At 38.8% G+C, this 5,000-nt stretch overlaps 1 long non-coding RNA gene across 2 annotated transcripts in view; it reads right to left on the bottom strand.

Moving 5' to 3' along the window:
- Positions 1-2,965: 2,965 nt before the first annotated feature.
- The window catches only part of LOC138010861 (uncharacterized), a 22,432-nt gene continuing 20,397 nt past the window's right edge, over positions 2,966-5,000 (bottom strand). Inside the window, exons 7-9 of one of the 2 annotated variants that reach the window (XR_011124570.1) lie at positions 4,715-4,830; positions 3,989-4,034; positions 2,966-3,714 (exon numbers count right to left, since the gene is read on the bottom strand). This is a non-coding gene — a long non-coding RNA (uncharacterized lncRNA). The remainder of the gene's footprint in view (positions 3,715-3,988; positions 4,035-4,714; positions 4,831-5,000) is intronic. The other variant, XR_011124571.1, reaches the window with a different exon arrangement.

Genomic DNA, 5,000 nt, shown 5'->3' with positions numbered 1-5,000 from the left:
TTTCAATCCGACAAATGCCGTTTTATCACAACTCCCTGACAAAGATAAAATGTATCCTATTCATCTCCCTCGTCTTCCTCCTCCTTCTCTTCCTTTTCATCATCATCGTCGCCATGATAATCATGAGATCGGTACATTTAAGTTCCGCTTCGTGATATTGACATCTATTAGTGGAACATTGCCCCTTACTTAGATGGAAGATTGCATCGGATAGCAGCTTGGGGCCATCCCTGTTAAGCAACCAGTAGAGATCTGGTGTACAGCTGTACCTCGAGAGAAACCGTAAGGGGGCTGATACAAAATGGTTGCTGCATGCTGTTGATGCTTCAAACTCGGGAGTCACTACTATCAACATCTAACCTGACACCGACATGCACGTTTTTGTAGTGTCCCTCAGGCAATTCCCAGAAATAATAATAGCTTTATTTCTTAATCCATCATTAAATTAAAAAGTACGGTGAATTTACGATAATAAAATAAAAACATGAAAAATATAGGAGGCAATGTCCAATTTAAATACTTACGGTTTCGCATAATAAAAGCCCACGAGAACATAATCTATTGTTTAAAATGCGACTTGACCTTAGCGCAAAGGACTTCATGTGCCTATCAGTCCTAGAATGTGGTATCTTCGGGTTTAACGCGATTCGTCACTGGAGTAGGGGCTACTGATCATTCATATCAGTGAGTAATTGGGATGGTTCTTATCCCTTAAAATTCTCTCGAGTTCGCACCTAGAAGGTGCATTTCTGCGGTCTTAAAGGTTAGGAAGGCTAGCCTTCATAGTGCCAACAAGTGAAAGGCTGCAATTCTGCACACGCTGCAGATCTTCAACGAGGTATTCGGGGATACCACCCCACGTCGAAGATGCATACACTTTGAGAACACGTTTTCAGATGTGACTAGGAAGAGGAAGCATTATAGAAAGGTACATCTCAACCCTATTTTTCTTGCTCTTGGACTTGCAAAACTGCGGCGGTTCCTAGATTCCATGCGTAGAGTGGAGCTGATATAACAGGACGCTTTGCGGGTGAAATAACATTTTTCACTTGATCACTTCTCACTTTCGTCTATAACCCACACTTCAAATATACATTCCCTTCACGGAACGAATAAGACCAACAAATTGACCCGCTAATAAGAATAATGACAGACAACTGGTGGAATAAGAAAGAGGAAGAAATTGAAAAGTTTGGAGAGTGTAGGAACTCACAGGGACTGTACTCCGCGCTTAAAACTGTGTACGGCTCCAAAACGAACACTGTTGCCCCAGTTAAGAATGCAGATGGAACTCAGCTATTTACATACATGAAAGAAATATCAGACAGTTGGAAAGAGCATTTTCACCGACTGCTGAATCAAGAGGGCAACGTAGACAATAATGCAACCGACCACCTAACCGCTCGAGAGACAATGATGCATTTGAATGATGGAAAGCTGTAAAAGCTGCTAACATTGGTAAAGCGCCTGGTCTGGATGGCATACCAGCTGAAGTCATAAAACATAGAGGTAATGGTCTATTTCAACAACTGCTTTCCGTAAAGTGCACTAGGTGAAAACGCTTGCGTAGATCCAAGGCTGGACTAACTGCACACCTAAGAACGTGCAATGCGCAACACCGGCCTCGATTGCTCTCGGCTCAGTCAACATCGAAATCGATCAACTGCCGGAGAGGTAGAGCATTGATTGCATCGGCATCGCCGAGGTCATAGGCTCGAATGCCCTTGGAGCCACCTGAATTTTTCAGGTGTCAATATGAGACAATTGCTTAAATTGTCCAGATAAACGCGAGGATCATTTATCTCTTTCGGAAGCTATTTTGTTGGAAAGCATTCCCAGAAGCTGATAACACTAGCGCACTTGCAGATCTAGGTGAAATCGCGCAACCAACAGCAAAGACCGCTGCCGGAATTGAGAAATTAGTCTGCCTGCTGTACCAGCTTAAGACACTTATTTCCATCGTTACAGACCAATGCAATCCTCCATCTAATTAAGGAGCATTGTTCTACTAATAGATGTCAATGTCGCGCGGCGGTACTTAAATGTACCGATTTCCGCAGCTGCCGATTTCCGCAGCTGCAATGATGCTGAAGATGATGGAAGGTGTGATAATGGCCTGATGACGATGGTCATGCATGAGTCATCGGACTTTGATAATGTTGATGATGATCATGACGACGATGATGATGAAGAGGAGGAGGAGGAAGACAAGGGAGATGAATAGGATACTTTTTATCCTTGTCAGGGAGCATAGGTAGCCCAAGCTCACGGAGTATCGTTGTTGCGTTACGTAGGGGTTTGTATCGGGAATTTAGCGATCGTTATTTAGGGCATTAAAATAGAAATAAAAATACACCAGAATTTCTCACCTTGTCTCCTTGTCGTATTTATGGTATGTTCTTAGTATTTCTGGCCGTTTCAGCGCGATTCTAGGGAGTTTTAGTTCTACATTTTCTCCCTCACATATATAATTCCCCAAGGTTGATTACTTGTTGGTGGCGGTCTCGCATACCATTGAAGAAGCCAGCCGTAAATTCACTCCAAACGCTCAGGTCGCCTCCAGATTTAGCCCAGTGCACGTTAAAATCCTCCTCAAACTAAGGCCATCAGCCTGAGAGACGGTTTCTTCTGGCTTTTCATGATCTTACAGATATCTAGGAATTTCGTTTAAAATATTTTACACAACAAGGTAAAAAGGTATCAAACAAGCCTTACTTTAGACAACTATTCTACAGCATATCATTTTGGAAGAATAAAGAATGTCTATCGAGATGTATTCTTAATTTGCACTGTAAGAAGGTCTCTAATTCCCTCTCATGACCTTTTCAATTATAAACTGTCATTGATGAATAGTTGCCTCGTCTAAACTTGCACATATCTACATCTACATTCATAACTTGCGAGATCTTGAGTAAGGACATTTCACGTCTCACATGACAATAGATCCGTTTCGCCACTCGTTTGCATTCACTGTGTTTATTTGGGATTTTATTTGTTAACATTATTCCTATTCAACATATATGTCTTCCATTTTTAAATGTTACACCTTGCCGGCATAAAGACACAGTAAAAAGTTCATCTTTTTAATCAATACTGGGCCCCGTCTACACAATTTATATCGGAGCTGATCGGCTTGCTGATGTGTCACGCATTTTGCTAGAACACTGTAGAACATTTGAGAACGTACAACTTACATCTTCACTGATGTAAAGAAATCAATGGTCTAAGCAATTCGTGTTTACTTCCGTTATATTTTGAACAGCCGACTACTGCTTTCCATGGCGGTACGAATGTTACAATGTTTACATTTATCCTTTTACACGTTTTGACCTCCGTGGGTAGATCAATCTAATCCGTGGTTGACAAAATCGAAAACAGATAAATAATGAACTTGTCTTGTACCTCATCGCGGCTAAGTTTTATTTGACGACCTCCACTGAAGTCTTCTTTGCGATGAGCTGAATTTAATTCTGCCAAAGTTATGTAAAATCCTCGAGTAATTTGACTGCAACCAAGAAACACTAATTCCAATTGTATCATTTAATAATTAATAATTTAACTGATTGCTTAGTACAGGTGGTCAGTTTTTTTCGTAGATTGGAAACGAGAGAAGTTCTTGTTTTTATTGTTAATTGTCTAGGGATCAGTAACTTTGTTGGCTTTCAGATAAAAAAAAAAGCCCATGATGATTGCCATGTTAACGTTTGTGGGTATCTGAAAGAAAACAAGAACAAAGAAATAAAGTTAGAATAAAATGATGCCTTCCTGTAATCTAGACACAATCTCCAGTTCATTGTACAATACATAGAGGATATTACATGGCCGTGCGGGGATACAAATTTTATCTTCGAGTGCTGAAAGTATCTCACAAACGAGTGAGAGATACTTGGAGCACTCGAGGACAAAATTCATATCGCGAAGTGGCCATGTAATGTTCAGTTTATTATATAGATATTAATGAAATGTCAAGATTTAAAACGTGTCTTACTCATTTTCGAAATGACGAAAACGTAGTCGCCAACCCCTAACGAATGCTGTGTAACATGAAACAAGATATGAAAGGTATTAATAACAAATCATAATAATGTAAAATTTGCAATAAAAATGTTCACGTAGTAGAGAATAATTATATTAGAGCACAAAAGTACCTTACAATTTAGAGGAAGCACTCCTTTTATTGGCTAATCATGTTTGTTACCATGACGACACTTATATTCTCACATGTGAAAGATACATGTAAAAGTGATATGTTCACGGCGTGCAGTGAAGCGATGATTTTTTTAGTAAAGGGAAAAATCCTGATATTTCATCAGTATCTACAGTTGTATAATTATGATTACAATAAAAATGAGAATTAAATGCACATCACTCCCAGGTTAGCCACTGGATGAAAAGAACTTCATACATGTGTAGCTCATGCATTAGCCTGTATCTGTACAGTATGTGCAGCTTCTAGTGTATTTTTGTTCAATTGAGCCTTTTTTTTATTATTTCTTACAATAATAATAATGTACAGCAATTACAGTACTTGTAATGTGCATGTCATTAACTTTAATGGTACACAAAAATGGGAAGAACAACCGTGGATGATAATGTTTTTTCTCCATGCGTGGCTAATGCTTTGGAGTTTCATAATATCAAAACAATCACAAAAAGCAGCAGATGTGTTGTCATTAATATTGTCTTTTTTTCATTTAAACCTGTGTTAACTTACCATTTCATTTTTTAACATCTCAAGGTCACTTTACTCAATTCGTTCTAGTCGTTCTTCTTCATATGCTGATGAGGATTAATTTTGTTTGTGCTTCTTTGGGCAGATTTCTTCACCGGCTATGAAATAAAAGTATTATATGTATGAAAATAAAGTACATGTATTAAGTTTCGGTACAACAGACCGTCCTCTTTTAAGTACAGCCAGATTAAAACAGTTAAACCCTCTTGAAACAACAACAATTATATTGGGTTAAGGAATGTTATACAATGATGTAAGCTTAATCTAG

The sequence above is a fragment of the Montipora foliosa genome, chromosome 7 (assembly GCF_036669935.1).
Source record: "Montipora foliosa isolate CH-2021 chromosome 7, ASM3666993v2, whole genome shotgun sequence".
NCBI lineage: Eukaryota > Metazoa > Cnidaria > Anthozoa > Scleractinia > Acroporidae > Montipora > Montipora foliosa.
Note: the sequence above shows the minus strand (reverse complement) of the source record. Positions and strands in the feature narration are given on the sequence as shown.